General features: G+C 38.5%; 1 protein-coding gene across 2 annotated transcripts in view; it reads left to right on the top strand.

Annotated features, from left to right (window-relative positions):
• HS3ST5 (heparan sulfate-glucosamine 3-sulfotransferase 5) overlaps window positions 1-27626 on the top strand; it is a 150264-nt gene that overhangs the window by 23874 nt on the left and 98764 nt on the right. The window contains exon 2 of one of the 2 annotated variants that reach the window (XM_039249962.1): window positions 27369-27481. The gene's annotated coding sequence lies outside the window, so the exon portion shown is untranslated. The remainder of the gene's footprint in view (window positions 1-27368; window positions 27482-27626) is intronic. The other variant, XM_039249963.1, reaches the window with a different exon arrangement.

Here is a 27626-nt window from a genome sequence, read left to right on the forward strand (position 1 = left end):
CAACCATGTGATTTGATGGTTAGAACTTTCAGCCCCACCACCCAATGTCCAGGGAAGGAAGAGGGACTGGAGACTGAGTTCAGTTACCACTACCAGTGATTTTATTAATTATGCCTTTGTATGAAATTTCAATTAAAAACTCTGAAACAATGAAGCTAAGAGAGCTTCTGGGTTGGTGAATACCATGATGTACTGAGACGGTAGCACAACTAGAGAGGGCATGGGGCCTCTGCACCCTCTCACCACCCGCTCTCCCATACCTTGCCTTATTCATCTCTTCCATTTGGTTGTTCCTAACTTTCCTTTTTATAATAAACCAGAAATCATAAGTCTTTGTGAGTTCTATGAGTCATTGTAGTGAATGTTGAACCTGAGATGGGGGGAACTCTTGAATTTGTAACCGAGTCAGATAGAAATGTGAGCAGCCTGGGGACCTAGGACTCAAGACTAGCATCTGAAGTAAAAGTAGTCTTGTGGCACTGAACCCTTAACTTGTGGCTAGGGAGGGGTGGGGGTGAAGGGGGAAACAGGAGGAGTCTGTGCAAATTCTGGGTAGTTAATGTCAAAATTGAATTGAATTGTAGGAAACCTACTTGGTGTCAGAGAATTAGAGAATTGATTATTGTCTGCAAAAAGCAAACACCACTGCTCACCACGGCCTGTACAAAATGCCAGTGTGCCTCAGGCATGCAGAGTATCTGTGGCCAGTGTGGTACACTCAGGATCCCTTGGCATTTTTGTTTCCACCTTTTGTGCTGTGTACTTATCATTAACTGGTATTGTTTGCCCCCAAACTGTTTGTGCTAATAGTATTCCGTGTAGATATGTACTTTGAGTATTTAGTAATCTTAGAAATACAGATGTGAAATTCAAAGGAACTTCTGTGAAAACTTAGTTCACCTCTTTGGAAAGATTCAATAAAGATAAGCTGCAGAAAATTCTATCAAAGTGGGCATGGACAAGACAACCCCAAAATACTGATGAAAAAATTAAATTCTAAAAAGATTAAAAATAAAATGTATCCATTCCTAGAGTATAAAATTACCCAAGAAATCACTTCAGAATATACTTATAGAATCACTTTTTAAATACTAATTGTGTAAATACAAATTGTAATATAAAAACTAAATTGAAAAAATTAAAAGTCTCCCCTCAAAATTCCTCACAAATGTCTTTACCCTTTGACTCTAAAGAAATGAAATGAATTTGTAGACAGAATCTGGGTTGTGACTAGCAAGGAAGAAAATAAAGAACACTTATCATCAGATCCACATTCAAAAGGCTTTTATTCTCCTTCAAAAGATGATTTATGTGTTGTAAGTTAAAATGAAATGTATAATGCGTGTATTAATCGTCAAATTCCCACCTTAGCCATTTATTCCAATTAATCTACCAACCATTGGTTTTGATTCTAAAATGAGGGAATTGAGCATACCTCACCTTCTTAAGTCCACTCTTCCTTCCTGTTTTTGGTTAAGAAATTGAAGTTACCACCTGTGAACCTAGACGGCAATGTCAAAATTTAAATTATATGCAACATCACTTTCTCAGTAGGGATTTATGACCCTGGTTTTCATTTAGGGAGAGTTAATAACCTCCTAGTCAGTAGATTACTCTCAGATTGACTTTGAAAGAAAAGCATCGCCCTCAAGTTTTTTCCTTCCCTTCCCCTCCCTAAAATAATTTATAAAATAGGAGAGCTGTCTGAATCCACCAAAGTAAGCCTCATTACCCTGCCTCCAGGCCAGCTTCCCATCATCATGCTAGACTGTTTAGAAATGTACTCTAGACATATGATTTCCTAGGAGATGATTTTGTGATTTTGTTCATTAACCTATAAATGAACCTGACAACCAGCCTATTGAGATTTCTTTTATTCTGTGCATCCAGTCTTAATCTCACCTACTGCTGGCTTCAGACTCTATTTTTTTTTAATTTGTTCAAATACTCACTGACTGCCTCCAATGTGCCAGGAATTTTGTAGGTACTTGGGATACAGAGACCCCTACCTTGTGGTACTTCTTCTATATGAGAGCTGGGAGAGGAGAGTCAGAAAATATCAATAGTCATAAAGGAGAAGGAAATTACCTAGTATATTAAAAGAAAATAAGTACTATGGGTCCGGGGATGGGCTGAGAAACAGCAGGATATGGGGAATCAGGAGCACCACAAATTGGGGAATGGATTGGGGTGGTCAAGGTAGATTCATTGAATAATGACTTGAAGAACGTGAGGGATGTGACCTTGCTGGGAAAGGGAACAGTCATTGCAGAGACTTTCAGGTGGGAGGTACTCAGCATGTTTGAATAGTAAGGAAGAAGGTGCCTGGGGGAGTTCAGAGAGAGAACTGTTAAAAAGATAAGTCCGTCTGCCATGCTGTAAATAACTGGACAGCGAAGATGCCAGTGGTCAAAACAGAGAGACTAGTAAAGGCTATTAGAATAACCAGGAAGCAGATGATGGTTTCTCACTCCTAAGTGATGCAGTGGAGACAGTGAGGAGTGTCCAGTTCTGGACATATTTAGAAGGTAAAACCAACAGGATTCCCTTAGCATAAGCGGAAGAGAGGGCTCAAGGAGACTCCATGGTTTTTTCGACCTGACAACAGGAAGAATGAAGTTGCCATCAACTGAGACAGAGGAGCTATTTTTGAGGAGCAGGGTTAGGATGAAAGATACAATTTAGGGGGCACTTGGGTGGCTCAGTCAGTTAAGTGTCCAACTCTTGTTTTCGGCTCAGGTCATGATCTCACCGTTTGTAGGTTTGAGCCCTGTGTCCAACTCTGTGCCCTTCCCCTGCTCGCTCTTTCTCTCTCTTCCCTCCCCCCAAAATAAATAAGTAAACTTTAAAAAAAAAAAAAAAGATACAATTTAGTACTGGACATACTGAGTTGAGATGTTTATTAGACTCTAGGTAGAAACGTCTAGTCCGGAATTGCCTTTATGGATATAAAGCTTGGAAGAAGAGTCATCAGCATATAAATTGCTCTGCTTTTAGAGAAGGTGAAGAGGAGCCAGTCTTTCTCAACTAGAGTTTCACAAGAGAAGTAAGCCTTCATGCATCAAAGTTCCCTTGTATGTAAATAAATTCTCTCCTGCATATCTAGAATGGTACTGGCTAAGTAGCATCCTTGAAAGAATTGAGAAATCATTTGCGTTTCTGTGGCTCAGATGAGAAAGCCCAGTTGAGAAAGGCTGCTTGGGGTACCTGAAGAAACTTAAGTTCTTTGTTTCTTTTTCAGAAAATTTTCTTAATTCTCATTCTTTTTTGAAAATGTTTATTTATATATGAGAAAGAGACAGAGATAGAGTGTGAGCCGGGTATGGGCAGAGAGAGATGTAGACAGAATCGGAAGCAGGCTCCAGGCTGTCAGTACAGAGCCCGACATGAGATGCGAACTCATGTGCCATGAGATCATGACTTGAGCCAAAGTCAGATGTTTAACCAATTGAGCCACCCAGGCACCCTATCTTAATTCTCATTCTTAAAGTGATTGGGATCTTGAGATATTTCGAGTCATTTTATAAAAACTTAAATGTAATATTATCAACCAAAGTTTCTAAAAATGTCCAGTTTTAACTGGTGTTCATAAAAAAGTGTGTGAGGGGAGTGATAATCCAGATATATATGGTATTGAAGAAAATTAATTAAAACAAGATCTTCTTTCAACCCAGAAATCCTCTCCCCAAGGGGAGTGGAAGAAGAAAACGAGTTCCTTACTGAGTAAACCTTAAACCAAACTGACGTGCATCATGGGTAATCCATTGAGAGATTGCGAAGACAGAGAGGAATCATACCCCTTATGTAGACAGGCAGATGCAACCTCTTACATTCATGTTTTCAAGATAAATGATAAGTGGTCCTCAAATCAGAGGACCTGACAGCTCCATTTTTCACACGTAGTTTATCTTAACGTTAGCAATTGGGAGTGACCATCTGAGGTAGTTTATTGACTTTATCCTTGGGAAAAACATACCTTGGCTCTTACGACAGAAGGTAGCTGGGCAAATTTACAAAGTTGGAGCAAGTCGCTCACTGAAGTTATGTTCCGCCCTCCCACAAAAACTGGGAGATAAGGGTGCTTTTTTATTTTTCAACTTTACTTTTCAAAAAGATGACTGCCAGCTTCCTGGGTCATAATGCTGATAAAAGGCCCATCTAGTTTTCAAGAGGACATATATACAGTTTAAAGAGAAAAGAAAGTGCTTATAATTACAGATTTTCTTTTTTTAAAAATATAATTTATTGTCAAGCTGGCTAACATACAATGTATACAGTGTGCTCTTGGTTTTGGGGTAGATTCCCATGATTCATTGCTTCCATACAACACCCTGTGCTCATCCCAGCAAGTGCCCTCCTCAATGCCCATCACCCATTTTACCATCTCCCCTGCCCCCACCCATCAACCCTTAGTTTGTTCTCTGTATTTAAGAGTCTCTTATGGTTTACCTCCTCTCCGTTTGAAACTATTTTTCCCCTTCCCTTCCCCCATGGACTTCTGTTAAGTTTCTCTTCTAAAGTAAATATTCTTAAAGAAGAAGAAGAAGAAGAAGAAGAAGAAGAAGAAGAAGAAGAAGAATGGGAGAGAGTCTCTTTGCTAATTTTCATCAGAGAGAATTAAACCTCTCATTTTTAATTTTTATTTGTCCTTATAATGGTAAGCTCTAGGTGTAAAATGAAGATAAACATTTCTTTACTATAGGACTTCACAGTGCTTTTAATTTGCTTGTATGCATTATAAAATTCCAAGGAAGAAATACGTTTTGCATTATTTTTCAAATATATTTGACCGTAGAAATGGTCAAATGTTTTAAATTGATTATTTACTTTTGAGAGGGGATGGTGGAGACAGAGGATCCGAAGTGGGCTCCACACTGACAGCAGGAATCCCAATGCGGGACTCGAACTTACAACCCATGAGATTATGACCTGAGCCGATGTTGAACGTTTAACCAACTGAGCTACCCAGGTGCCCCAGAACTTCTTTTTTTTTTTTTTTTTTAATGGCGGTCCTATCTCCAATCTCATAGAATCAATATTCCTCAAATTAACACACTAGAAAATGCCATGCTGACCTAATATAATGTGACCAATTCCCTAAAGAGTGGGTGCATTTATTTTGTTCTAATATCTTGTCCCATGCCTGCATCCTTCATGGCCATAGTTGCCAAACTTAAGTCGTTTTGCACTTGAGTTTTTTAATGTGTTGCTTTTTCCCACTCCTTATTTTGGTCCGTAGTATGTTACTCTTTTCCCTTATTTCGGTGCATGCTACGCTATTTTTATGTCCCTATTTATGCGTTTGGCTAAAATATGGACATTCAATATTCCCATTTTATCACTCTGGTGATAATGGCATTAATATTTTATTATTTTAATGTTTTTTTTTACCCTAGCATTACTTCCTCAAATCTAGTTCTGGGAAATGGCTTTTATCTTGGAAGCACCTAAATATCTATTTAAAATCACTTGTGATGTTCTAAGTCCATAAAATATTTGTTATTCTGAACACAACCCTTTAAAGGCCAGTTTACAGCTTGAGAACACTAGAGGACTGACTGCTTCTGGAGAATGGAGACACAGGTGTGGATAGACAGGTGTTAGGGTGTCTTCAGGCACAGGCCACCCTGAGAGTTAGCCATACAACCCATAATTATCTCATGTATGCATTTATTTTTTAAAGCATGAACTTGTACTAATTAGCAGCTATTTTCATTAATTTCTAATTTCTACTAAACTTCCTTCTAAATCCATATGATTTGCAAAGCAAAGTCCACAATAAATATAGAGTGCTTCCAAGTAAACTCAGGCGTTTCTTTAATTTACTTAATTGTGCATTGAATTTTGTGCGCTTTCAGGGCTATCCCCAGATTTCTTCTTACAACCTGACCAATCACGGGCTATATTAGCCCTGCTGGTGTGTGGGAAAGAAGGTGCTAATTGCCCCTTAAACTGACCTCCTACCTTTCTCCATTAACTCTGATTGTTCCATAGAATAGAGAAGTCCTGACTCATTTCATCCACAAATGGCTGGTTCTTGGCCAGCTGGTTGGAGCCCTGGGGCTTCCCTTCTGTCTCCTGCAGCTAAAATTATCTTGTCTTTTCAAGGCAACAGCCACCAAAAAAAAAAAAAAAAGAAAAAAGAAAGAAAGAAAGAAAGAAAAACTTTACCTTCTTCACTTCTTTGCCCTTCAAGAAAACTAATTCTAATTGCCCTTCCTCAGTTAGTCCTCTCTTACCTCTTGTTAAATGCTCCTTTTCATTTACAAAGTTGCCAGGACATTACTCTCTCCTTTCTAATAATAACAAACCCCCATTGAAAGATATATCTTTCAAACCACCATTAAACAAACAAGCAACTTCAAAAAATACATAGTAGTGTATTATCATCACATGTACTAAAATCCATATTTAGTGACTGCCACTTAATAAACTGTTACTCAGTTCCATGGAATTTGGGATTTTTTTTGTGGTGCCTCAGCCTGGCTAAAAGGTACCAGGAAAGATGCTGGTATTTTGGTTGTAGGCCAGGAAGTGAGTTTTTCAAAAGGACCACCCCCTAATTCTTTGGCTTTGTCACTGGAATTTGGGCAGAACATTTTTCTATTTGCCATTTTAGAGTAAAAAGTAAATACAAAGAAAGAACACACTAAAGAAAAAGTTACTTAAAGGATGTAAAGTCTTATTCTGTCACAAAAGCCCCATTCAGTGGAAGGACAGATGGGGGAAAGATACTTCTATTTCTTTGTTCACCCCACCTTAACCCCACCTCACAGGCTAACCATAGGAGATCCTAACAAAACACTGGCCTGATCTAGGAAACTAGAAAACAATCTCCTAACTTTGGAACTTTGTTCTGCTCAATTTGGGCCCTGGAGGAATAGGTCTGTTTAAACATGTTGAGGTCATCCAAACAGCCATTCCCTAGTGGCTTTCGAGACTCATAATGACTTAAAACTCTCACATGTAAAGCAATGAGATATAAATCTAAATGTAAATGTTATGTGTCCCGCTAACTTTTCTTGTGTCTCTCAATGGTGTCTATTGAAGTGATCATAATCATTTAATATTATTTGGATAGAAGGAGCCAACTTTTAGATAATAAATTTGGTCAAGTCTTTCTTCCATTCAAATGCCCAGATTTAGTCAATGTGAGGGTAAGATGTCTAAATCTAATTCAATGAAAATCAGAGAATGGATTTCTGAGTTATCTGGCTCTAATGAGAACTTGTTCTTCTCAGTATGATTTATCTCCCCCCAAAAGTAAACCTTCTATTTCTCAACAACACGTTTCTCTTTCTAAAGTATATACATGAGGTATTTAGGGACAGTTTGAGTTTCTTGCACTTATTTTTTTGTGCTCATTTGTCATGTGACGTCATAATTAAGGAGATCAGAATGCCTAGGTGAGCTATGACATAGCTATTAATTCCCACTCAGAATTCCTGAGGTGGGAAGCTGCCTTCCAGGAATAGCCTTCTAATTTATAGAAGAGAGGAATCTATAAGCATAATCTAATACTGCTTATTGTTTGTGTGCACACACATATGGAGGAAATTTTACCCTTAACAGTGATATTCATTGCTTAAGAATTAGTTGTTCTTTGGGGTGGTAATAATAATAATTAACATTTAATGAGTGCTTATTATATGTCAGGCACATACTAAGGGGTTAACAATACTCCATTTAACCCTCCCACCCCCCCCAAACTCTATTGTTTAGTTATTGTTATTTTTCCTATTATCTAGATAAGGAAATTATGGCATAGAGAAGTTAATAAGGAACTTGCCCAAGGTCAGCACCGGGGTTCACATGCAGTAGAATGATGCCAGAGTCTGCCTTCTTACCTCCATGCAACATGACCTCACATACATGCTTATTCCCCAGCCATGACAGTTCCCCCAAACACCGAGCTCTTGGCTTCATTGAGGTTTTCCCTTTGTCGATAATACCTTTGCTCACCATGTCCATCTTGTGACTTACTATTTACATTTTTTAAAAAATTTATTTTTATTTATTTTTGAGAGACACAGAGAGACAGAGCACGAGTAGAGGAGAAGGAGGAGAGAGAGAGAGGGAGACACAGAATCTGAAGCAGGCTCCAGGCTCCCAGCTGTCAGCAAAGGAGCCCGATGAGGGGCTCTAACCCAGGAACCATGAGATCATGACCTGAGCTGAAGTTGACAATTAACTAACTGAGCCACCCAGGCACCCCATTGTGACTTACTATTTATTCCTTAAAATATGATTTGGATATCACCCCATCTATGAGAGCTTCCCTGACTTTTCCAAGGAGAGTAGTTTTCCTTCCTTATCTGAGCTTCTATGACACACATGCACACACACATGTACTCTCCCTCCCCCCACCCCAGATATGTATATTTCTCTTTTAGCCTGTGCCATATTAAACAAGCATCATTTGTTTACATGTCTGCTCTTCCAACACAGCTGATTAAATCAGGAAGCGAGTAGCTTTGATCTCCACTGTCCCACACATTAGTGATTAATAGGAGCTTGCTGATTTAATGCATTTCATGAATGGGCAAACAGCGCATTAGCCACTTAGTCCAGGTTCCATTAATACTGCTGTGCAACTAGCAAATAGAGTCTGAAAAGAAGAAAAGAAAAGAAAAAAACAGACATCCATTCTATCAGGTTAAATTTTTTAAAAAAGGAAGAAACAACAATTTTGAGTATAATAATCTTCTGTGGAAACTATGGATTTAGCCATTGAATAAAAAATAATCAAATCATATTCTGTGACATAGAAGCTCATGACATGACTTTTTATTTTTCTTAATGTTTATTTTTGAGAGAGAAAGACAGAGCATGAGCTGGGGAGGGGCAGAGAGAGAGAGGGAGACACAGAATCTGAAGCAGGCTCCAGGCTCTGAGCTGTCAGCACAGAGCCCGACGCGGGACTCAAACTCATGAACTGTGATATCATGACTTGAGCCAAAGTCAGACACTTAACCAACTGAGCCACCCTGATGCCCCTCATGATACAACTTTTTAATGAGAAACTGTGGTAGCTTATATATTTTATTGACATCATAGTGATTTATTTCTCCTTATAACCCTAGGGTAAAAGCTACACCCCTATGCCCAATTTCACCCAAATTATATAACTCTGAAGTTTCTAGCCAAATAGCCTGTGGCCTTCCCCCTGAGACCACAGGCTGTCTCCTAAATTTTCAGAAATAGAATGTCACACTTGCTCCTGGATATTGTGCTTTTAATTGACACTTTCGAATTACAGGACAGTAGGCTCTGGCCTCGGAGTGTAATTTTGAAATTTTCACTATTCAACTTCTTCCAAAAAAAAATCCTAGCTGAAAGAAGTGATATCTATATTTTTAAAGTGTGGGCCAAAAGAAGTGGAATTTGTGTTAGACAGGTTTTAGCCTGTGTTCTTGCCACTGAACAGTGTGATATTGAGCAAGACGTTCACCTCTCTGTGAGATGGTTCCTTCATGTGTGGGATGGGTCATAATAGGTACATATCTCTTAAGCTTATTCAGAGAATTAACGAGTCCGTGTATGTAAAGTCCTTAGAACAGTGTCCCGCACGTGGTACATACCTTGGAAATATTTGTGGTCATCATTGAGCCATTGAGAAATCTATGTATATACATTAGATCTCAACAAAAATTCCTTCACAATATGCTACAATACTGTGCCCCACACTTACTGATGGTGATAACAAAATACCCGTGAAAAACATTTCTCTAAGTTTGAAACTCCTTGTCCAAAATAATGTCCATGATGTTATTTAATATTCATTATGTCATTTCTAATATAAGGACTACATGACAAACTACAGTTTTGAATTTAGTACCAGACAAATATTTTTTCCTCTTGAGGAACAGGCAACTGTTTGTCTACAATGTTGCAATTATATGCCCCCCTTTGATGTGGCGAAAAATTCGCCAACAGAATCCAAGGTTTAAATGTAAGTGCCTGTGTTGCCAAGGTACATTTGCTCTTATGATAACCCAGTGAAGATGGAGGGACATTTTGCCTACAGAAATTAAGGAGTCTATTCAGAAAGCATGCCTCAAAGATGGCCGCTGGAGCCGAGAGTGGAGGTGGGCCAGGGGACCACAGAAGACGGGGCCGAGCTTTTCCTCAGAAAAATAGTCCCTTCCACACACATCCCAGAGTAACTGTGAAGCCCCCGCCATTGACGTGGCAAGGCACTGAGCAAGTGGGTGTTTGATGGTGCAGGGCTGTATCCTGAGGCTTCTCCACACACAACCTGGTGCTGGCGTGAAAATGGCAATAAAGCCTCTGCTATTAACCAACATCTATTGTTTTCTTTTCACAGCGAGGCAGCTACCAGCCTCAGAACTGATCCTCACAGAACTTGATTCTCATCTCTTTCTCTGCCCTTCATCTGACATTTATTTCAGCATAAATAAATGCAGCTTGAGGCTGCCTGTTTAAGCACCACTCTAACAAAAACAAAGAACTCACTTTCATATGTATAGTATGTATGTTAACAAACAATAAGGCAGGATTGAATGACAATAATGATCCATTGTAAGTATATTTTCATTTTATAATAATGGTGACTTTGTAACCGAAAATAACACAGGGAGGGGGGCTAAAAAAGAACACCCAAATACATGAATATACATTTTGAAGAAGTTCTTTTCAGGGGGTAAAAACATATCAGGATGTATGCAGTGGGATCCTTTTGTTAAGTCCATGTTTTCCTTTGTCTCATATTTTCTATATTTAATGTTATTAGGCCACCATTAAGTCTGGACCAAGAGCATTTGTCAACAGTTGAAGTCATTTTCTCTTTGGCCACAGCTGCAGTTTGAAGTCATTCATGATGACCCCATACTCAAAGGGCAGCAATAAAGTGACCTTCACCATCCAAGAATCTATTCAAACAACTAATATACATGTTAAGTGGAAACCAGGACAGATGGTAATATCAGCCCCAGAATTCTTTGTCATTTTTGGAGACTGGTATTCAGCTCTAGTCTAGATGGTGCATTAGGTCCAAAACAGATCTCTTCACCATAACAATCAATGTTCTAGGAGACCAAAGAGCTCCATGCATGGTTTTCCATTAGAATAGCAAAGAATATTTAATATCTCACAATAGTTGGAGACATCTGCAGAGGACAAATATAGAAAATTGGATTGATTGGTAGAGCCTTATTTATATGAGGAGGATGAAAAGAATTATACCTGGTGATGATTCTTTCACAATTATACCTGGTGATGATATTTATAAAGGACTTTCTAAGCGCCAAGCACTGTACTCTCTGATGAGGAGGCCATGGTGACCAAAGTAGTTAAAGTGTATTAACTACCTTCCAAACCCTAATGAAACAACTGGAAAAGAATTCTCTTAAAGGCACACATGTATAGGGACAAAAGCATGGGATATTGGACAATAGCAACAAATGATTAAGCTGGAAAGGGGATGTAGATGTAGACATTGATTAAGCAAGCCCCAAAATTGCTGGATTCTAAAACCAGCAGTGGGCAAAGTCCAGAAGCAATGCAGTTGCCACCACGGCACTCCCAAAAGGCTCAGGAAATGGCTTCTGTGTGTATCTCTCTCTGGAACTGGGAAGCGAACATGAGCATAACCATAGGGAGATTGATTAAAGAGTAACCCTGGACACTGTCAGGATTCCCTCATTTCTCCATACATTTGCAACCCTGAAGTTTTATTCCATGATTAGGGCAAAACAGAAAGTCAGTGGACTTGGGACCATCAGGGGGAAGAGAGAACAGTGGTACCACACTAAAAATAATAAATTTAAGTGAGAGTTCACATATGGAATGCTGAGATCCACAGCCTTCTTCCTCACTGGACTAAGAGAATCCTGGCAATGAGATTTCTCCAGGAAACATATTTGAAGAGTATTTGGGGAATTTGGTCTGTCCAGAAATGAAAAACCAGAGGATAAAAAGATTAAGGATCAGGGATTCCTTAAGGGAACCGCCTAGCTGGGTCACTCTAGAATAATGAGCATATTTGACCAATTTCTGTATGCTCACAAGCTCTTTACTCATACCTGTGAGCAGACAAAGTGGATCAATGCATGTTTTATGGAAGGTTTCTGCTTTAACATACAGACCAAAACCAGATGGTAATACCTGGCAGGAAGCAGAGACTAAGAGAAAGACAAGATTTTGTTTCATTGTATTGAAGAGAATGTGCTTATAAAACAGGCACATTCAGAGAACAACAAAAAGTATGCCTGGAAGTTAAAATTATAATAGCAGACATGATAAACTAAAATAAAAGATTGGAAGATAACATTAGGCATTTTCCTAGCAAATACAGCGAAAAGATTAGAGATGGATAATTGAAGAGAAGACTTTTAAAAAATAGTCTAAGGATTATACTTTTGAATAACAAGAATTCCTCAGTATGAGAAAAAAAATTAAATGAAGGGAGAAAAATCATCAAAAGAATATTCTCAGAATTAACATGAGTTTCCCCACTGAGAGGGTCATGGAATGCCCAGCACGGTGAATAAAAATAAACCATACTCATTGGGACATTTACAACACTGGAGACAAAGAAAAATCCTAAGAAATTCTGTAGCAAAAATACAAATTTTGTAGATTGGATAATGAACCCGAATAGTATCAGACCTCTCTCAACACAATACTGGATAGTTAGAAGGGAGTAAGTGCCTTCAAAAATGAGAAGGACAATCATTTCTAATCTAGAATCTATACCAAGTGGCCCTATTGATTATTTGTTAATAGAGACAGCCTATATTACCTAGCCTATAGATACCTCATAGTATCATACTTTTTAAATACACAAGATTCAGAAAACTCTGGCTTATACATACCCTTTCACAATAAACCTGTGGAGAATGTACTTCACAAAAAAAGAGAGAAACAAAGAAAGTAAGATACAAAAGATTTAGAGAATCAGAAAATGTAAGCTGTAATCCAAAAGAGAGCTTTTGAAATCCCAGGATAACATATGTCACAAAATAATTATTAACTCAGACGGAGTGAGGATTTGTGCAAATGGGGGGAGGGGCACAAAAATTAGATACTCCATGACTCAGCTGAGAATATCTAATAATACATAATAATGATTCATTGATAATGCTCATAACAATCACTGTTGACCTGTGTTGGGAGAATGGGCTCACCGACAGACTTTGTGTGTTAAGAGTCTGTGTAGTAAGTGTAGCTATCAGGGGAGCTTTTCTTCCAAGAGAGAACTCAGTATTCAATGTCTAAAACTAAAAGTTCAAGTAAAAGTAATATGAGCATGATATTTACAAAAATAGTCCAAAAATGCCAAAATATTCAGCTGGAAGAATTGAAAGTAGTTGTTCCAGAGGAGATGAAAATGGCATTGGAGTGGGCAAGGAGCAGCTGTTTTCCCTAACAAGCCCCATAAAGTGGCCTCTTTAAGATACATTCATTGTTACCCTGAAAAAATAAAGAGCAAATTAAAAAGAAAAAAAAACAAAAAAAACAGCCATCTCGTTTTCTTGGAGTTTACACCCTAAAGAGGGATGTGATACAATTACATAGGTATGTAACGCTAACTCCCAATTGTGCTAAATGCTATGACTGAAATGTCTTGTTTAATCTTGTATGAACCTTAAAAGAATGAGAAGGTGACCATTCTTAATGAGGTATGTGCCAACCTCAGTAGTTGGTGAAAGATCATTATGAGTAATAAACTTCAAAGAAGAGTAAGGAACTACCAAATGTGGCATCTGTTGGGCTGGGGTAACTAACTGGGAGGTGCTGCCTGGAGTGTTCTATTTAATAATGGCGAGGTTAGCCACTGTGACCATGTGAAGGATCATGTTCTCCCAGAATAACCTTCCCTATTTTCTCTGTCCATGGAGGTTAACTTTAGGGCCCTAGTAACAGGAATAATCACCTGGAGTCACCAATCTGGGGACCTGTTAGGGCCTCAGAGCTCATTTCTTCCCACCTTATCCTCTCCTTTTGCAGCCGGGAAAACTCGGGCCCAAAAGGTTTAGTAGTCTGCCCCAGGTCTCAAAACCACTTAATGACAGAGCCAAAGCAAGAATTCAGATCTCCAAGTACCTTATCTAGAACCCTTCTCTCCAATTATAGAAAAATATATAGCTTCACCTGAAGCTGGAATTAGATTAAACTAATTAAACTAATTATCATAGTGTTGCCCAATAACAGAAAACTTCATTTTCTTTGTTCAGTAATGAAAGAAAACATTACAAAAAATAATTACTTTTTCTCTTTGAATTTTGCATTATTGTCTAAATTTAGTACCTGATAGCCTTATAGGGATGATCAATCTCTTCCTTAGAAAATACAAAATTCAAACTTTATATTCATCAGTAATGAGGTGAAAATCTAATGGCAATAACTTGTTACAATATTTCCAAGAAATGCGTATAAAAACTGCAATATATAAGACTTGCACACATTCTCATTCGGTTTTAAATAATGGCTTTGCATTTACTGTGGCTAATCATATGTAGAAAACATACTGTTGTATCTTAAATTGTAATTATGCTAATGACATACATAAAGAATTATCTTCCCTCCAGACGAAACTTATAATTCAAGACCGCGTGTACACATCACACACACACACACACACACACACACACACAAAGTCAGACCCCTGAGTTATGAAAAAAGAAGGATCAGAGTCAGGAGATCCATTTTCACCAAAAGAAGAAAGCTCTTTTTTAAAATGTTCACATGGCTGCACCAGAACTCTGACATTTTAGCCATGTCCACACTAGTCAAATCTACAACAGCATTTTGAAATCTTGGTGGGGTCATGATGTCACGTACTTGTCCTCATACAGGATTCACTGTCCCCTCCCCCCAGGAGTTCCTACCAGTTCAGAGAACAACACTGCTGTTACCATAGACTGTTGTAGGCTTCATTTATTTCTTTCCTGTAATAAGGAAGCTTTGTAATAATTAGGTCAGGATATGATTTCTGATTCTAAGATCTGATTGGAAAATTCCAAGAAATACTCTGGATATTCCAAGAATAATTTAGGGTTGTATTGACCCTGTGATCACTGTCCACTCAGAACAAAGATTCTCAGGGATATGTAGGGAAATAGCACATCAATGTGATGACCATTAGGAATGAGGCCACATGATATCTATGAAATTTCCCTTTGGGAATCAGGAAGTATTTATGATTGGGTAGACTTAGCCAATAATTTTAAAATATATATATATATTTTTTTTTTTTGAGAATTTTACCATATTCTCTCTATCAGTTATCTAGAAGGATGGTTAGCACTCAGGTGTATGATCCCTCATCTCTGTTTTCCTTTGTAATGCTCTACAAGGCTCTGGAAAGTTCAAGGATCCCCCGAAGGATTATTGTTGGAAGAATGCATCAGCAGAATAACTTGAATTTCAACAGTTCTTCAAATCCAATACATATTTGACTGAGATATGCATACTTAATCTCTAGATTACTGAGGCAAACATAGCAAGAACAGAAAAGGTGACAGAAAAGTTATTTCTGTAAGTGGAAGAATGAATCCTGTGATTACAAATAAGGAAATGGAATGTATCGGTTTGTCACCGTCCCAGACAGTTTAGCTCAGGGCACTCGCTAGGGACTGGATTGTATCCCCTACAAATTCATAATTTACCCCCAGTGTGATCCTATCTGCAGAGAGAACTTTCAGGAGGTAAGTTCAATGAGGTCATAAGGATTAGGGTCCTAATCCAATAGAATTGGTAGCCTTACAAGAAGAGAAAGAAAGATCTCTCTCTCCACATGCACACACCCCGGAAACCAGGCAAGTACCCAATAAGAAGGCAGCCATCTGGAAGCCAGGAAGAGGCGTCTCCCCAGAACCTGGCTGGGCCGACACTATGACCTCAGACTTGCAGCATCTAGAACTGGGAGACAACTTGTTAAGCCACTCAGTCGATGAGACCGTGTTGTGGCAGCCTGAGCTGACTAACACAACACCACAGAAGTGTACCAGGGAGATTGGAATGTTGAAGCAAAGCCTGCCTCAAGTGCAGTACAGGATCCCAAGACCAGAATCAGAGCAGAGTTTAGAGAAGACCAGGGATCAGAATAAAGAGAAGCCGGAGACTGTGCTTGGGGCAGAGTCTTCGACTAAGAAGCACCGAACCAGGATTGGGCATAGTAAATAAGAGCTTGAACTTTGGGCTCAAAGCTTGGGATTTGAACTTAACTAGGCTAACCTTTTTTCCTCTCCTATCCACAAGTTGCAAGACTTTAAGTAAGTTATGTAACTACCTCATTCTCATTCTGGGACTTCATTGCTAATCCTACAGCAGGGATAATAATGCCTTTATCACATAGCCATTGTGAGAATTAGATGGTTAGCATTTACACAGTGTCTGGCACAGGCTAACATCTCTGTGAATTGGTAACCACATATAGTAGCCAAAGTCTGAGAATTTGGGGGTTGAAACTGGTCTGTATTTATTTGTTCATATTCCAGATATTTACTACATACATATACTCTTCCAGGCAAGATCATAGGAGCCAGAGATAGAGCCATGAGGGAAAAAAATCTACTTTCATGGAGCTTACATTCTAGAGAGTTAATGAGTCTAATGGCAAGAACCTGAAGTTGACAGGCTCCTGAGTCCCCAGCCATGTCCCACGGACAAAAGGTCTGATTCTGGGCAACTCACACCTGGGAATGACTTGATATATGTAAAAAGAGACAAAGAAAATGTCTGCTGCCAAATAGCTTGTCACATGTGTGATAAATATTGCTCCTTTCTTTGTCAAAAATGCATGAAGGACTCTTGTTTGACATGGCATCTTGTAAAGAGCTATCATCACCCTCATTCTCTAAAAGCTTTTCTTCTCCTTCTCTTCCCTCGAGAAAGACAGGCTTATATAAAGAGAGTGTTCTTGTACCAGAAAGAAGTACCCTTGGATCTATCCATTGTCCCATAATGTTTTATTTGCTTTCCTGAATCTCGTTTCTGAAAAAATTTTAGCTTGGCAAAAGGAAAACGGATTTTAAAACAATTTGGGAAATTAAAGCTTCACAGTGATACCTTCTGAAAGGGGCCCCTTCATGCTAACAGCTCTCTTTCCTGATGTTCGTGGAAGTCTGTATAAGACAGTATGGGGGACCTCCTAGTGTTGGGGTATATATGTGATCTACCTTTTCCATTCATCTTTCCCTCTTAATTCGGAAGGCAACTTAAAACGTGTAGACTTTGCTGCATAAATACTTGCAGAGTAGATTTTGTTTTATTTGGTATTTACCATTTATTTGTGGGTTTTTCACTCTTTTGTCATCCATATGCAGAGCTAATCAGAAAATGGATTTGGTTACCATTTTTCACATCTAAAGACTCATTCTCAGGGTGCCTAGGTGCCTCCATTGGTTAAGCATCTGATTCTTGATTTTCGCTCAAGTCACGATCTCCCAGTTCATAAGTTCAGGCCCTGAGTTGGATTCCATACTGACAGCCCAGAGCCTGTTTGGGATTTTCCATCTCTCTCTCTCTCTCTCTCTCTCTCTCTTTCTCTTTCAAAATGAATAAATAAAAAGTAAGTAAATAAATAAAAACCCATTCGCCAAGACACTTCTCTGCAGTAACAGTGTAGGAAAACAAATTGTTCTTTTGTTGCTTTGGAAATGTGCCTTATTCTCCTTTATTATTTTGCAGCAACCCAAGTTCAAGTATATACAAGCCAAAATCAAAACAGCTTAGGGAAGTACTGGGATCAGCTGCTTATCATCTTCTGCCTAAATAAAAGAAAGGGAAAAGTACAAGTGTTTTTGCAAAACTTCAATGAATACACAATTGTAGTAAATAAATAACCACCAGAAACATTGCTGAAAATAATTGGACTTGGTCCAAGATTCTTTTCATGTTTAAACAAAGTTTGGGATATATTTTCTTCCTGTGTAAAAACATACAGGTACAGTTATGCCCACTGTAGAAAAGTATTGCTATTTCAGTAAGTCTCCTTCTTCTGGTTTATCCCATAGACCATGATTTTAGAGTCTGTTGCTTTTAAGTTACAAATCAATTATGCCAGATAAAGATAGTCTTTCAAATAGCAAATAAACTCTCACAAAGAGAAATTATTTTACAACTAGAACACCTTTCACAGGACTATGTCCTTTGTTAGTAAGATACATTCTAGAAGTGGATATCAGAGTAAAGACCTCAGTATTTGTTTTTATTCTTGTGAAAGCAATAAAGTACTGACAAAGAGTACTATAATGTGTCACCTTAGTTAGAAATAAGGCACATTTAAGAGTGTTCTTTACTGCTGCACTTAGCCATGCTACCACTTTAGAAAACAGCAATGGAATGGTTACATTCATTTGAGCCCCACCTGAAAAATTTCAGGCCTTCAGGAATATTGGGGTGATTATAATACACCGTCATTATGTTCCCATTGGCTTAAGTCTGAAACATACTGAATCTAAAAATCTAAAAGGATATGTTTTTCCATTGCCTTTCATACCATATTATTTCCCATAAAATGGCAACCCCATTTCAATAGACTCAGCTATTTCAAGTGCTTCTCTTTTTTTTTACATAATAAATGTAAACACCCTTTTGATCCATACTTGTTTCTTTAAGTCTGGATGTTAAAATGTGGAATACTTCACATTTAAACTAGTGTGGTTTGCATTATGGTTCTGAGCACAGAAGGCAGGATGGGAAAGGAAGATAGAAGCTTCAGGCCCTGGTGTAGGGCCTCCTTGGTTGTGAGGGAAATGCCGATGTGCACGGATGACTGGAATGAAAAATGGGAAGGGGGCTTGTCACCAAATTGTCGAGCAGAGGGCATGCAAGCAGGATCCTCACCTCTAGGCTGCACAGTAGAATCATCTTGAAGCACACCAGTTCTTGAGAGGGGATAGCATGTCGGTAAAGAATGGGTATGTAGAAGTAAATATAGATTTATAACCCAGAGCCTTTCTCTGTGCTTTTTTAAAAGCCTGTACATATTCAACAATTATACCTTTCTTTGCTTTCCTGGGGGGGGGGGGGGGGGAGTGTAGATTTTTTATCATTTACCCCAGGTAGGCACTCAGAAAATGTTTTGTTGCCAGTCTGACTCCATTTCCAGCCACAGCCCTATGGAGTTTAGCTGAATGATGCCTATACCTGGGATTGGTGTGCATGTGTATAATGCTCTGTGTGAAGGAGAAGCAACATTAGTCCTTTCAGAAATGTTCTCTTGCTTCTGATTAAAGATAAAAATAAAAGCTGTAAGTTTCCACAAATGCTACAAGTGTTTATTTCTTGCAATGTACCCATTTATATTTTCAACAGCGTTGGTCTGTCTTTCTGGAAAAAGTCCTTCATTCAAGGACCACATTGCAAACATAGATCATTTATGGATAATTTGGTAGATGATAGACATTTGAAATTACTGTGACAGGTGTTTTCGCATTGTTTTTGCTGATAGGATAAAAAGCATACTGCCGGAAAAGAGTGTGGAGAACTTAAATTCCTCAGAATCAATTTGAAGCACCCTTTTGAAATGAGAATTGCTGTAAAGAAGCATTTTGGAAAGAGGTGAAGGTGGGGGGAACAGTCCTTGAGATGAAAATGCCAATTCAGTAAAACAAATTTATTTCTTTGATAGGGACTATGTACACTGTACTTTAACTTATTCATCACTGCTATTGTCCTTGAAATTGTTTTCTGCTACCGTCCACATGATGGCCCCAGGAAGCCCAGCAGAGAGCCAGGGGAAACAATTCCACGTGTGCTCCTGGTGAACTATCTCAATATGTTTCAAAATAAGAAATAAGAATTTACTAAAGAGACAAATACTGAAAACTGAATGCTAAAAAGTACAGAGAAAAAAATCTCTTTTATATATGATGGCCCATAGGTGCCAACGTTCATCTGTGAAACAGCGGCACCTGTGTTAAGCAGTTTACGTGGGAATAAAAATTGTGTTATGTAACTTGTGCTATGGAAGGTAACATTCCATAAGTTCATCCTGTTTTTAATCTTGACTTAAGAAAAGTATTGCTATGGCCGTTTTAAAGATAAGAGTTCCCTTATCTCTTTACAAGAACTCCTTCTCTTCCTTCTGTGTCCTTCCCCTCATACCCGCCCTCCCACCGCCAACTCCATCCACCCTCCCCCAGAGCCAAAGGCATTTGTGAAATATGGAGGCAATACGTCGTGCTGTTATTTGGTTGGGGAATTCTTAATAAATGCCTCCTGTATTTCAGAGGTGGTTTGAGGAGGTCAGCTAATGCAATTTCACTTTGATTACTTATTTGAATTTTGGATGCAAAGAACCCTGAACCAATTCCCTGAATTTGTCATAATCATAATTTAGTTATCCACAGCTGCTTCATTAGATTTAAGGTCCTTTCAAGAGAATATTGATTATTACAGCTCTCGATTATCTAATAACAGTATTCATAAGATGCCCTCTTCTCCAGCTCCATTCCCCTGACTCACTAGTAGGTACTGGCTTCAACCATTCTCCTTTTCCAGTCACAGCATCCCCCGAGAAGGTACCAGATCGTAATGACACAGCGATATAAAGCGAGACCTTCAGTTCTTTCAAAGGTTGTACATTATTCTCCATAAATCCCTTCTCTCCCCTTTCAATCTACCCTTATGGTTGCCATTAGAATTCTGTATCTTAAACTCAAATCCAAGCATGGCATTCCACAGCTTACCATTCTTCAATGGCTCCTATGACCCACCTTGGACTTTCTGTGTAGAGAGAAATGGTATGAGAAAGCCCTTGAACCAAAACGTGAAACTTGTTGTTCCAGCTAGATGAAATAATAAAACGGGAACATTAGTGGTAACACATACCAACTCAAATAACAATATTTTCTTAAAGTTTTTTAACGTTTATTTATTTTTGAGAGACAGAGCGTGGGCAGAAGAAGGGCAGAGAGAGAAGGAGACACAGAATCTGAAGCAGGCGCCAACAGATCCTGGCGCGGGGCTTGAACTCACGAACTGTGAGATCATGACCTGATCCAGTTGGCCGCTTTGCCGACTGAGCCGCCCAGGCGCCCCAGTATGTTTTAAAGCAATTATATTTAACCCTGTGTGTTATCACCAAAAGGAAAAAAATGTATTGGTAACGGGAAATTTTCACTCAAATCATTAATCTGTTTAACAGAGGGTTTGAGAGCATCTAGAATATTCCAAGCACGTGTCTACGCAGTAGAGATTTAACAGTAAACAAGACCGACATGGTCTTATTAGCCTTCATGGAACGTACAGTCTGTTGACGATACCAGCAAGAAAGGAGGCAGTGACACCGCTTGTAGCACAGGGACTTAGACTGGAGAGAACAAGGTTCTATAGGATCTAGAGAAAGGATGCCTAGAGAGCAAACTGTCAGAGAAATCTGGAGGCAGGTGATATCTCAGCTGAGACTTAAAAGAAGAGAAATGAGCTGAGCTGACTGGGATAGTGATCTAGGCAGAAGAGCAAGAATCTGACCTGTTCAGGGAATTGGAAGAAGCTTTAGACGAATGAAGAAGCAAGGGCAGGGCAGAGTAGAGACAGGAGAGCTAGAGAGCAGTCGTGCAGGGTCACTGTCAGAGGGATACCGGATGAAGGGCAATTTATTGCCTCAAGGTACCCTTGGGTGTCCAAGTGAGGTTTTCAGTAGGCAGAGTCTGCGTTGCCAAAAACTGAAGGATGGTTGATTTTGAAATTTATGACTTAGTAGGGAACTTATAAGTACAATTAAGAGGTAGCTAAATTTCTTGGGATTCCTTGGCTAGTTTTCTAGAAAATTCTTTGAGTTAGTTCCTGTTACATATTTATTATTCACCGAATACTGTTTCTGTAGCTCTTTTCCTCAGCACATTTTAGAGTTCCGTGCTTAAAACATTTTATTGATGAATTAAATGTTTCCTGTTCTAATTACACATCTTTAATTTCTCCACATTTTTTTCAACCAGAAATTGATATGTTTAAAAATGTTGTGGTCTGACATGAAGAAGTAGAAAATCGAAAATATAAAGGCTACAATATTACACCGAGAGTCAGTTCTGTGCAAGCTTAATTCCCTGCGCTTGTCAAAAGTTGTTAAAACATTACTTGCCTTTTTTGAATATAAAATGTGGGGAGACATGTACTAATATATCAAAAAATGACACTTTGTCAAAGAGGGCTTTCATGGGAGAATGTTCTGAATAAAATGTTTTCTTTTGAAAAGAACCCGACCTGTTTAACATTCCAAAGCAAACACAAAAGAACACAAAATGCCTGAACCTACTGCCAGTCACAGCCGTCAGTTTCATTTACCCTTTCATACTTTTTTTTTATATTCCAAAAATTGTTCCTCCAAAGAATTATCAGTTCTATTCCACGATAACCCTGGTTTGAAGTAAAATAAAAGTAGCTTAGACCCTCCTCAAAATGGATTCTTTTCAGACTTCCTAGCACTTCTAGTGGTATGAAGATGTTATGGTTGGCTATGTCTACCGTTAGACTCAATGTAATTATATGTGAAGCAACAATTCCCTTATCTATTAGGAACACTTGCTGAGGCTAACTGTAGTTCACTGTTTGGCAGATGAAATACAGAATTAAAATCTCACACTACTTTTCAAGGTTTTTTTTCCGCAGTCATTTTAAAATCTTTTAACCTAGGGAAAGATGGTAGCCAGCAAAGAATGGAAAACAGATGGTATTTAAAGGCCTTAGCAAGATTAACCGAGCAGATGCTGCTGTACGTTTACCCCTTACTCATTTCTCAAAGAGTTCTTTCCTGTTATGATTAATTGGTGATGGATCCAATGCTTTGGATCTCCTGAGGATTGCCACAATTAAGATAATCGTTGATAGTTAGAATGTTAAACTGAAAATCAATAGATAATTGGCTTTGATCACAACCTCATATCGTCTTATCTAAACAGGAGGGTTAGCTATATAGGTTATGCAAGTCATTGGCAGAGAATACACTAAGTCTAGCTCTTGAGTGGGAATATCGTTCATTGTTTAGGGTACCAAGGAGAAGGGGAGAAGGGCTGAAAGAAATAGAAACAGATGGCAGTTGAGGTAATTGAGATACGGTATAGCTTAAAGGCATCCTGGAATGCCACATAATAGTACTAGCGTGAAGAGAAGAGACGTATTCTGCGCAACTTCATTTCACGTGTAAGCTGAGCCTGCTCAGAATGACAATTCCTCAAGGGTGAGAGGGGATGCAAAAGATTTGAGCTAGTATCAGAGAATGGTAGGAACAGATTCCCCCACTACAAGGGTTCACTGGAGAGAAGGAGGCCCAGGCTTTAATAAAATACTAGAAAATCCAGTGTATGCTGTTAGGAGAGAATACTAATATTGGGATCAATAGATCGAGCCAAATGTGTTGCCTTCATCTTTTCATTAAGTCACACTATTATAGCAAGGGAGAGGTGTTTTGATGTAGTCGTGGTGGTGGTTGTAAGCATCTCACAGCTGAAAATGCCTTCCTTAGAGCTCTGAGAGGGCAAGGAAAGGCGGGACAGTGAGGGGCAGAGCTATAGAGTGAAGTTTTGCATTCTGCCTCCATCACTGCTGACCACATTGCCCTTGGCAGTGCCTTAGACTCCCCAAGCCTCACTTTGTTCACCTGTAAAATGGCCATGATGATACTACCTCATGAGGCATTTGAGCTAAGCCAGTGCCCACACATGTTTAGTTACTGATAAACAGTAGCAGTATCATTAATAGGTTTGCACAGCTTAGCAGTTTTTCCACCAAGCACACCCTGAGGAGGATATTCATGGATGTAGTTTTTCACTGCACCAGGAAACCCATCTCGATGGTTACTGTGAGTGGTTAAAATTCCCTCATATTCTGTAAGCCAGGAAAAACTGTTCTACGTTACCACCTGCTCTCTCTTGGTTCCTAGGTATATAAATCATGTTGTGTGTTTAAACAGAAGTTAAAATCAGAACATTTCCTTGAAAACACTTTCTGGTTACAATATCATACTGACTCAAAGAAGGTTTTGGGTTTGTTTTTTTACACAGATCATTACACACTTATGAATCATTTGCTAAAAACAGTGGTTTCTCCTAAATGTATTAAAGCCAAATTAATTTATAAAATTTAGATCCCTTTAAAGTTAAGACACTCACATCCTTGACTATAGGCTATTATTATCTAAGAGGTTAAAGTATATATCATATGTACAAAGGTAACGCCAGTGATTTATCAATAGTGGATTCTTCTACATAGTAGCCATCCTCTACACCCTAATATAAATGGCTCACTGGAAGTTATAACCAAAACCAACAAAAGATGCAAACGAATCCTGATTTATCTTAATATTAAATTTTTACAGTACTTTTTGAGCTATTTTATAAATTAATTTCAAAATAGGTAAAGCAGTAACACTGAGGTTTAGCTAATTATGTGTAAATTAAATATAAGCATTTAAAATAACCATTTTAATTAAATACAAGACTCAGTCAACTAATCATTAAAAGTGGAATTGGCAGCTTGAGATTTATCATTCTGAAACTACTTGCACCACTTTTCTAGTGAATTCTTTCCTCTACTTAAATGAAAGACAAAATACATCTCCCCAAAGTGGCAGCTAGTGAAAGTTAACCCTTTCTTGAGTCATTGTCAAGTTGAAATGGAATCCGAACAACAACAACAACAAAATTACTTTGCTACAGTCTCTTAGATCCAAAACTGTAGTTACTATTTGCTAAACCATTTTCAACTTGACTTATATTCTAGTTCTATAAACATATAAGAAAAGCCATAACCTTTGTAACAGGATTTGTTACTACAAAAAAAAAAGATATATTTTATAAGAAAAAAATTGTACTTAAAAATTTTTTTAACATTTATTATTAATTTTTGAGAGACAGAGCATTAGCAGGAGGGGGGAGAGGGAGCAGAGAGAGGGAGACACAAAATCTGAAACAGGCTCCAGGCTCTGAGCTAGCTGTCAGCACAGAGCCTGATGCGGGCCCAAACCCACAAACTGTGAGATCATGACCTGAGCCGAAGTCGGACGCTTAACCAACTGAGCCACCCAGGCACCCCAGAAAAAAAACTATAGTTTTAATAGAGGAAGAATAATCTGAATAATTTGTGATTTAATTTTTAATGAAAATAATAGTTATTACAACTTCAAGAATAATGAAGAATAGTGCTTTGAATAGTTCCATTTTATATATAGTAGCTATATCCTTCAAACTTTATATTTGTAAGAATATAAAAATATCTTGCTATGTTCAAATTTGTCTATGGTAATTTGCATATGTTTAAAAAAAACAATGGCTAGTTTTTATAGTGCAATGTCATTATCACTTAGCATAAACCCTGACACCTGGTAGATCTTAATAAACATTTTTAGATTGTGTAAATATATCGATACATTTTATAAAATATCTTTTAAAAGGTTCTCTTTTAAAAACTATTGACTAGGGCGCCTGGGTGGCTCAGTCAGTTGAGTGTCCAAATTCAGCTCAGGTCATGATCTCACACTAGTGAGTTCGAGCCCCACATCGGGCTCTGTGCTGACAGCTCAGAGACTAAAGCCTGCTTTGGATTCTGTCTCCCTCTCTCTCTGCCCCTCCTCAACTCGCACTCTGCCTCTCTCTCTCTCTCTCTCTCAAAAATAAACATTAAAAAAATTAAAAGCTATTTATTGTTATGTCGTACCTTCTACATGCTCCAAATAGCAAATAAAGTTGAAGTGCATCCGTTTAGCCCTCTGAGAGTGGGATGCTTTTCTGGTAGCCTGCGATCTATTGCTTTCTGTATTCTGGAATTAGTATAGACATGAAGAATCCAAAAGAGAGCAGTGCCTCTGCTGTCTGAGAAAGACTGATTTAAAGGCGAATTAGCTTGTTTTGTTCCTTGTGCTAAATACCTGCGATTACTGATTGTCACATTTTTCTTCTGTTGCAGAAACTGAGCTCAATGAAGGCACCACCCTTAGGGGATGAGTTCTGCAGTGTAACGAATGTTGAGTGCCCTCTTGAGTTTAGCATTTTAATTATTCATAATTATAGTGATTTCTGTTTATTTGCGAACTTTGGAAATAATTCCATTTTCTCAAACAGATTGAGAAGCAGAGTGGTTGAGGCTTGGTTGTGCTTGGTCTTATGTCGAGGTCAGCAGGCCTAGGGGCATGTGAGAATTTCTCAAAAGCAATGGAATCCAGTTGTCTGGCTTTAAGTGGACGCTTGATGCGTGCCATGTCCTGAAATAACTGAATGTACCTTTTTCTAACAACTCTCTGGTTTCTCTAGGACTGTTTGGGCAATAATGGGATGGTGAGGTGAAGAGTGGACAAGGATTCAAGCAGAAGAGCTAGAAAAAAATATCTGAAAGTGGGTTAATCAGAGAAGAAAACACAAGAGATTCAGTAGCTGCCTATTAGCCAAGTGTATACAATTTTAAGGTCTTTTCTTTTCCTTGGAAAATGTGTGTGTGTATGTGTGTGTGTGTGTGTGTGTGTGTGTGTGTGTTGCACCCTAAATACATTTGCATACAAGGGACCCAGGTAAAGACGAATATTCTAGCCATTTTGGGTAAGAATAATCTTCATGTCTACTATTTGCAAATTTGTATTAGTTATAATGACATATTGGGACTGGGCTCCTACAATCTATTTAGATTCATATACACTCTTATAATAGCCTGAGAAAACAATGAAATATTACTTTGAAAAAAAAAAGAGTTTGACACTGCAAACCTGTTTCATTGCAAATTTCATTTTCTCATCTCTTTCTTTATTTTTTTTTTAAATCTCTCCAATACAGCACTTTGGTTTTAGAGCCAAACGTGTACTCTGCAGCTAGAGAATTACTCACGTCTCCTTGTATTCTCTATTCAACTTAGTAAGAAGCAGCAATTGCTTAATGTATTCAAGTAGTTGCACAGGTAAAAGTGATTGATATGGATCATCATATTGGCTATAAAAGGCAGTCTGAAGATACACAATGTGTAGCAGTTTTCAGGAGAGTACACTTCACCTCTCACCTAAAAAGTTCTGCAGCCGGATCAGAAGCAACGTTCTGCTGCAAGAACATTACCTGAAAATGCATGTGGGTAGCCCCCAATTTATAAGACCATCTCTAATCAAAGGGAATTAGCAATTACGTCTTCCAGGGTTCAGCTGAAATATGAGCTCTGCTGCTATTCGTCAGCAAATTGTTTAATAAAGGAACTAAAAGTATCATTTTTTAAAAAAGAAAGAAAGAAATGTTCTGATCATCCAAGATATACCTCTTCTTCTTACCATAACAGAGTTTTAACCACAGCCACTAAGAAGCAGCAAAATAAATAAATAAATAAATAATGATGATGATGCTGATGATGACGACGACGACGACGACGACAATTAAAACAAGATAAAAGACTGACTGGGAAATATCGCTTGTCTCTGTCCCCACCCCCAGGTGCTAACAAGCAGGGAACAAGCCAAAAGGACAGGCAGTAGGTGAGAAGAGGCCATGGAATGTCCACCAACCAGATAATCATCGCTGGATCATCGAGAAGTGTCTGAATGTAGGTATGTGTACCAAAGACTTCCTTGCTATCCCTTACCGAATGCCCCGTACCCCACCCCACGTGTTCTACATCTACCGTCTCATCAGCCTTTTGAAAGCACTACTTGCAATGACACGGTGCAAGTGCACACAGACACACTGCCTCTT

Source organism: Hyaena hyaena, unplaced genomic scaffold (assembly GCF_003009895.1).
Source record: "Hyaena hyaena isolate Hyena2069 unplaced genomic scaffold, ASM300989v1 scaffold_355, whole genome shotgun sequence".
Taxonomy (NCBI): Eukaryota; Metazoa; Chordata; class Mammalia; order Carnivora; family Hyaenidae; genus Hyaena; species Hyaena hyaena.